This window comes from Delphinus delphis, chromosome 21 (assembly GCF_949987515.2).
Source record: "Delphinus delphis chromosome 21, mDelDel1.2, whole genome shotgun sequence".
Classification (NCBI taxonomy): domain Eukaryota; kingdom Metazoa; phylum Chordata; class Mammalia; order Artiodactyla; family Delphinidae; genus Delphinus; species Delphinus delphis.
This window is the reverse complement of record NC_082703.1, coordinates 12,365,765-12,374,232: the sequence shown is the minus strand read 5'-3', so window position 1 is coordinate 12,374,232 and position 8,468 is coordinate 12,365,765. Positions and strand designations below refer to the sequence as shown.

The 8,468-nt window shown below is 41.6% G+C and overlaps 1 protein-coding gene across 5 annotated transcripts in view; it reads left to right on the top strand.

Annotated features, from left to right (window-relative positions):
- Positions 1 to 8,468, top strand: part of RBPMS (RNA binding protein, mRNA processing factor) — a 186,377-nt gene that overhangs the window by 49,603 nt on the left and 128,306 nt on the right. The window lies entirely within an intron of this gene.

The window sequence follows — 8,468 nt, the reverse complement described above, 5'->3', positions numbered from 1 at the left end:
GCCTCCTGAGCTTGGGACTGTGGGGTTAGTTGTCTCGTATGAACTCATGGTTAGTATTACAATTGGCCTGAAAGTCTAGCGGTCTGGCACGTCTTATTCTGTTAAAATCCATTGAAAAATCTCTTGACGCTTATACTAGAAAGTAAGTAGATGTCTAGATTTTCATCCTCTTTTCACCTAGTACATATATATTTGCCAGTCAGAGCCTGACCAAAAGGAGAATGTGGAATGTTTGAAAAAATAATGTATGCTTTTGAAAAGATAAGACAGATACTGTACGCAGAAACTATGTACTCTATGAAGGGCAAATTTAAAATTTTAGAGGAAATGTTACTATCCTTGTGTCTGTAAGAAACAGACATTGACAAAAGTAACTATATACATAGGTATTTAAGCACTTCAGGAGAATAATTTTTAGATTAATTTGCTGAAGTATATCTATTCTCTGAAGAAGTACAGATTTCATTTTTACTCATTTATAAATCAGTAGTTCATTAGTTCCTAAAAATAACTGATTTCTATAGAAGTGAAGCTGATATTGGGGGGTTTAGATTTTTCTTTTTCTCTAACGTTTATCATTTATCTTTAGTCTGTCTATAAATATATTTGTGTGAGGATTTTGTTAACTGATTTCATTGCCTCCTTAAGACATACCAATGTGGCACATTAAAAGTACCTTGGAAAGTTAGATCTAAATGGGCAGAAATCACCTTGAAGTAAGCCTTGTTTCTTTGTATAAATTTATCTCTGTTGCTGCCTCACATCATAGTGAGGTGGGATATTAATTTTAGAGATGATTTTATAGTTTGTGTTTGGTGATTCCTTCTAGTTCACTTTTCTCTTTTTTGTGTAATCTGTGAGGTGCATTAGGTCACTTGGTATGTTTTATTTTTAGTAGTCTCACAGTATTTTAAATCTTATATTTTACTCCTTTAACAAGTAGGAATCAAGGCCAGCAATCATGAAGGGTGAGGCTGTTTTGTTTCAAACTTGCTGCTCAAAAACCAAGGAGGTTAAGGGAGAAACCAAGATATCTTAGGTTCTTCTGCTTCTGTTTTCTATCTTAAGATTTAACACAGGTAGATTAGTTTTTAGTTTAATAAGTTTGTTTTTAACACGAGATATTTATAGCACGAGCGTATGTGTGTGTATGCCCACCATGCACGCAGTATGACGTTGCAGCAACGAAAAACAGTAACGTGGCTTGAACATAATAGACATTTATTTCTCTCACATGAAAACCTGAAAAGTGTTCCATGGTCTGTGTGGTTGGTCCGTATTCATCAGGGTCTCTATTTTGTTGCTCTGCCATCTTCAACAGGTAGCTTTTATCTTATGGTCTAAGATGGCTGCTCCAGTTCTCACCATCATATCTTCTCTGCAACAGAAAAGAGGGACGATATGCTGCCTTTATGGGCACAACTTAGAACTTGCAGGCATTGCTTCTGCCCACACCATGCGCAGACCTTAGAAATATAACCTTAACCAGCAAGGGAGTTTGGCAAATCGTGTACCGAGCTAAAATATATTACTTTGGGACTTCCCTGGTGGCGCAGTGGTTAAAAATCTGCCTGACAATGCAGGGGACACAAGTTCGAGCCCTGGTTTGGGAAGATTCCACATGTCGCAGAGCAGCTAAGCCTGTGCACCACACCTACTGAGCCTGTGCTCTAGAGCCCGTGAGCCACAACTACTGAGCCTGCGTGCTGCAACTCCTGAAGCCTGCGCTCTGGAGCCCGTGCTCTGCAACAAGAGAAGCCACTGCAGTGAGAAGCCCGAGCACTGCAACAAAGAGTAGCCCCCGCTCGCCGCAACCAGAGAAAGCCCGAGTACAGCAACGAAGACCCAACGCAGCCAAAAATAAATAAATTAAAAAAAAATATTACTTTGTAAAATGGGAAGAATAGATACTGTAGAAAACTGGCCGTTGCTACTAAAGTGTGTAATATTAAGTGCAGTGTTTTGTTAACATTGAATACTCGTCATTGTCAATATTTACCAAAAGAAAGAAAGACCCGGGAATTCCCTGGTGGTCCAGAGGGCACGGGGTTCTATCCCTGGTCAGGGAAGTAAGATCCCCGCACAGCGAAGCCAAAAAAAGACAAAAAAGACCCACCTCTGTTATACAGCCATTGGGATCTATAAATCACCAGCCTTGGGTATCCCTGAAAAACATTTCCTTACAAATCTTCACGTGTAGAGAAGGATCTCTAATTCTTAATTTAGGAAAGACTTTGTAAGGACAAATTGTTATTAAAAAAAAAAACATATGGTTTAAAAACTAAATTCAGTAAAGATTAGAAAGTAAAAGTCCTTCATCTAACTGGCTTTGAAATAAATACTTTTAGAGCTTTATTTTGTCAGTATACAAAATTGCACCTGCATCATGTTTTTGTATCTTCGACATCTTTCTGTATCAGCAATGTAGATCTACCTCACTTTAAAAAATGTTACTTAGCATATATTTGGGGATTTTTTTTAATTAAAAAGATTTTAAATTAGAGGTTTACAGTGTTTCAGATGTATAGCAAAGTGATTCAGTTATACGTATATATTCTTTTTCAGATTCTTTTCCATTATAGGTTTTTACAAGATATTGAATATAGTACCCTGTGCTATACAGTAGGTCCTTGTTGTTTATTTTATATACAGTAGTGTGTATCTGTTAATCTATTTGGGGAATTTTTAAACAATGCTGTTAATATCGCTGTCACGTACTTCATTTGTGATGACATTTTTTTGTTAGTTGATTTAATTACGGATAGTTCCCTGATCAAAACAGGAGACGTATAAAGCCTCTTAGTTCGTTTTGTTCTTGCCTCAGAAATCTATAGCCTGGTCTTTCAGCGTTCCTGATTTTCTCTGAGAATACATACGCTGGTAGAAGTAAGAGGGTTTTGGCATGAAAAGCAAACAAACAAAAATTGAGATTTGTTTGTTTGTTTGCGGTACGCGGGCCTCTCACTGTCGTGGCCTCTCCCGTTGCGGAGCACAGGCTCCGGACGCGCAGGCTCAGCGGCCATGGCTCACGGGCCCAGGCGCTCCGCGGCATGTGGGATCTTCCCGGACCGGGGCACGAACCCGTGTCCCCTGCATCGATCGGCAGGCGGACTCTCAACCACTGCGCCACTAGGGAAGCCCTGAGATGGTTTTTTACAACTATAGTGTCCATTGTTAAATTCAGAATGAAACATTAAAAAATCTGTTTTCTAGTTCTGGATCATTTTTGCATAATTCATGTTAATTAGAATATTAGAATTAAATGGATTAGCTTGTATGTCAGTAAAGTATTAGAAGAGTTGGTATTTTTCACGTTATCTTAATGCTGTAACATTAAGGATGTGTGAAGTCACTTGCGCGTTTTTAAAAAATGTTCAGCATGACGTTCTTGGTGGAAGATGGCAGGATACTTGTGAGGCGGTGCACTCCTGGTGTTGCGCCCCTGTGCCCCTTTTACCGTTGGCATGAGGATTAGCTCTACCACTGTTCTCAGTACTAGTCTTGAAACCAGCTCCCTTTCCATTCTTTACCGTCTTTACCGTGTTGCCTCTCAAATTCAAGACACCTTATCTATCAAGTATAGAATTTTTTGAAATGGAAGCAGCGGTGCATGAAAAAGAAAGGGTGACTGGTAGAAATGGGTAAGAATTTGGAAAAGTCCATAGAACAGTGGGTAGAAATGGGTATAAAGAATTAGAGGTCTTGGCCTCAGGAGAATCAGGTCTTGGCTCTGTGTCACTTTGTAGTTTTATTACAAGTTACTTAAGCTTTCTGAGCCTCAGTTTTCTCATCTGTAAAATGGAGACAGAAATAGGACCTAGTTGATCTGGTCAGAGTTGGGATTAAATACTGCATGTGGTAGAATGCTTGGCAGTATTTTTTAAGTATTACACAGCTCTGCATACCCTTTATTTCTTCTCTTTATCCAATTCATCAAGACTTTGTGAGGCCATATTCACAGGAGCAGCTTTTCTCTCTATTCTGTTTATCAAGCCTGCCCTTCCCCTGGAGTTGAAGTCAGGATTAGAAATCTGGGGGTTTGGCATACTTGTTCACTCAGCTAGGAACACTGGAGAAGAATGATAGGTACCTTTTACGGGGGAAACAGCATTTAGATCAGTGCTAACTCCACATTCTCAGACTTTTGAACAGTTTATTCCTTAAATGCTTTGCTGAGCCTCATTGAATGAAAGGAAGGAAAGTAAGAGAAAGGAAAATGTGACAAAAAAACTTCATAGCATTTATAAACTTGGAGTTTTAGTTAAAATACTAGGATTCTCTCACATGATTCTCCTCTTCTGACTTAGTCTCATATTTTCATATCCTGAAGCAACCTAAATCATTTCCCCTTTTTCCCTCCGCCTTTAGTTCTCCGCAGGTCACCGGAGCCTGTCCTCACATACCACCTCCTCTCAGGAGGAGACAGATGCCAGCACTGTCACCGCACCTCACATGGGGAGAGACTGGGCCTCAGGGAGATTCACTGCAGGGGCATCACTGCTCAGGCTGGAGACCAGATTCTAGGGGGTTTCTGCCCCTCTGAGAGTCTCTTAGGCATTTTGTCTTTCAGAGTACTTTTCCATTGTTTTGGAAAGCGCTCGTTCAGGACCAGAGTCTACGGTTTTATGGGCAGAGTTTAGTTTCAACAGAAAATCGTGAAAAATTACATTTTATGTTTAGTTATACTCCAGGTCAACTAGGATGTCCTGTTAGAAGCAGGGCTCCAAGCCTTTTTAAAGAACAGTTTATCTTTCTTTTAAACAAATGGAGGTATTACAAGGGACACAGATGGAAGGCAGGTTGCCACATCAAAATAAATTAATGCATAGTTTCCTTCTCCCAAATAACTTTCCTCTTAAAATGAAGGGTAGGAGAATGGATTAAAATGACGAAACTTTAGATTGCTATGTTTAGTCACTTTACAGTCAAGAAGCACAATGACTAGCCAACATTCTAATATTTGTTTAAAAGTAGATGGCTTTAAAAGCCCTGGAGGTAGAATATTTAATCACTTGCATGCTAGCTCCTAAGAATTAATAATTAAGCTGTTCAGCATGAAATGGACTTGGAGATGGACTACTTTGCAAAGTCTATCAAGTAGACTTCCTTTTAGTCTGATGGAAACTCTGGATGGTTACAACCTGATTTGTTCGCTTTTATTCCTTATACCCAGAACTAGACTTTGAGAAGGGTAGGACAGACACCTTGGGAGGTCACTTCTGATGGGGGCTGGAAGGGTGTGAGCAGAACGCCATGCCCATACCTGTGGTGTTGGCCTGGAACGTGGGGAACAAATAGCAACTTTTTTTTTTTTTTTTTTTTTTGGCGGTACGCGGGCCTCTCACTGCTGCGGCCTCTCCCGCTATGGAGCACGGGCTCCGGACGCGCAGGCTCAGTGGCCATGGCTCATGGGCCCAGCCGTTTCGTGGCATGTGGGATCTTCCAGGACTGGGGCACGAACGCGTGTCTCCTGCACCGGCAGGCGGACTCCCAACCACTGCGCCACCAGGGAAGCCCCAAATAGCAACTTTTGATAGTTTCCCTCCAACCAGCTCAGGCTTTCAGTCTCAGTTCCTGCCTTGGAACTCATGACGCTTGAGTGGGAAGAAGTCATCACATAAAATGCTGCATAATATTTCCAGAGCAGCATGACTGTGAAAAAATAACTGGCATTCTAAAAGCTGGCATAGTCTCCTGTAGCAACGTGGGTGAACGTAGCTATTAATTTATCGGTCACTTTTGGTTTTATTGGGTTTCCCATTGACTGAAAGCTATAAAAGTTAGGTTTTCCTTCAGTTTAAGAAAACATTCTTTACTAGTAGAGAAACTTTGGAGTAAAATTATTTTTCCTTAGCAATTTATGATGCTCACTGATGAAAGGCAGGTGTATTTCTTTAGTAAAAATCCTACTACTTATATTGAAATGAGTAGAAAACGTACAGTGAGCATGGTGACTAGCCAGCATTTTAATATTTGTTTTTAAAGTAGACTGCTTTGGGCTTCCCTGGTGGCGCAGTGGTTGGGAGTCCGCCTGCCGATGCAGGGGATGCGGGTTCGTGCCCCAGTCCTGGAAGATCCCACATGCCACGGAGCGGCTGGGCCCGTGAGCCATGGCCGCCGAGCCTGCGCGTCCGGAGCCTGTGCTCTGCAACGGGAGAGGCCACAGCAGTGAGAGGCCTGCGTACCGAAAAAAAGAAAAAGAAAAAAAAAAAAAAGTAGACTGCTTTAAAAGCCCTGGAGGTAGAATATTTAATCATTTGCACGCCCTGAAATGTTCCAGTCCTGGGGTCTTGAACAGGCCTGGGTGCTGCAATATAGGAGTCCTTTTGTTTTTCATAACCTGCTCTGTAGCGGAAGTAGGCAGACCAGCACATTTCACTGGCCTGGGCTTTTGAGGTCTTTGGATTATACCTGCCATGCCAGTACCCTAAGCCTCAGAAGATTTCATTTTCATACCTCCCTAAGCTAATATCTAATAAACTTCTTGTATAAAATGATGTATATCAGTTATTACTGCAGCTACTGACACAGGGTCTGTACTCATAGGGCTTTGTTGATTAGACAAGACTGAGGTGTCTCTCATTATTTAGTGGGTGTTTTAATATAGGTCGTGTGAAGGTTGTCAAGCAAAGCAAGAAGGCTTTGCACAGAAACTAAGTTGAGATTTTGATAGATATGGATGATCTCCCCCGACCCCCAAACAGTTTTCTCTTTGGAAGTAGCTCCCATTATTTCAGGAGCTCTAGAAGTATGAATGGGGTTAGTTGAGTGCCTTTTCTCAGGGAAAACTGTCATTTTACCGATGTTTTCCCTCAAACGGTCTGTTAGCGATGGATATACTGATAAGAACGGAGAACAAGTGAGAAACTGGAGATTTTTGTGCAGTTGGGGGCTGATTTTATTTATGGGGACATTTAACCCATTTGTTTTAAAGAATCAAATTAACTACAAATTGTTCCCATCTTCTAGGGAATGCAGAGTAGTCGGCAGCTAGGTGCAGTGTTGATTCAGGAATTGATTTTGGCCTGGAACCGCTATAAAGTGGTTGCTTCCAGGTTTCTTCTCCATCATTATTTTCGTTACAGTATTATTTCAAGGATCCTCAGAAAGATGGTGCATCCCTAGAAACAGTTTTGAGGGTTGAAGCAGTGGTCAGAGGTGTTTAGTACTCGAGTATAGGACTCATAATTCCCTGAAGTGCCTCTTCCTTCATATCCCTCTGCATTCCTCCTCTGTGGGCTCCCTCGAGGCTGCATTCCTCTTTCTAAGAGATCATCAGTACAAGTAGTAGTATACTAAGTTCAGCGTCAGTTGAACTTCAATAAGAGGAAGGCAGTAATCAGAAATATATATATATATATATATATATATATATATATATTTTTCCGCGGTACGCGGGCTCCGGACACGCAGGCTCAGCAGCCATGGCTCACGGGCCCAGCCGCTCCGCGGCATGTGGGATCTTCCTGGACCGGGGCACGAACCCGCGTCCCCTGCATCGGCAGGCTGACTCTCAACCACTGCGCCACCAGGGAAGCCCCAGAAATATGTTTTACAGTCATCTTTGCTTAGTTGTCATGAAAAATAGGGGCATCCTAGCGGCCTTTTATCTCTATTCAGAGGTGGCCGAGAAACCCAGGTCCATCAAGTCCAGCCTGTAGGAAGGCAGGAAGGAATGAGTAATTCATGTTTGATGTGCAGAGATGGTTGTACCGGGCATTACCCCTCAGAGATAAGGCATCCAAACTGTAATTTTAAAATGTTAGATGTTAGAGGAGGAGAGGTGAAGAATCATTAGGGTGGAATTAGATATTCCACACTGGCGTTTGTTCAGACACTAGATGAACAGATCGTTGCATCCAGATTGATGAGCTCTCTCCGCCTCTACTGCCCCTCGCATAAGAATTTTTTTTTCTTGTAGTGTATAGGATTGGTCCTTCTTTCATTTCTTTTGGTTTAGTACCTGTCGTTCTATCATCTTTGACCTCTGTAATGATGCCTGGGTGGTGGGGAAGAGTACCAAGTGATTCTTAGGCCTCAAATTCCTGCCCATCAATGAGATGTTTGTAGTATTTTCTGTTATGGAACGTATACAGGGACAACTTGCTTCAGCATCAAACCACTTCTTTCTTTCTTTTTTTTTTTTTTTAACATCTTTATTGGAGTATAATTGCTTTACAATGGTGTGTTAGTTTCTGCTTTATAACAAAGTGAATCAGCTATACATATACATATATCCCCATATCTCCTCCCTCTTCCGTCTCCCTCCCTCCCTCCCTATCCCACCCCTCTAGGTGGTCACAGAGCACCGAGCTGATCTCCCTGTGCTGTGCAGCTGCTTCCCACTAGCGATCTGTTTTACATTTGTCAAGCCGTTTCTTATCAGAGACTTGGGGGAGCTGATTCCTGACATTTGTTTATGTCCTATGAGGTATACTTATGCTATTTGTCTAAAAACTATTCTTAAT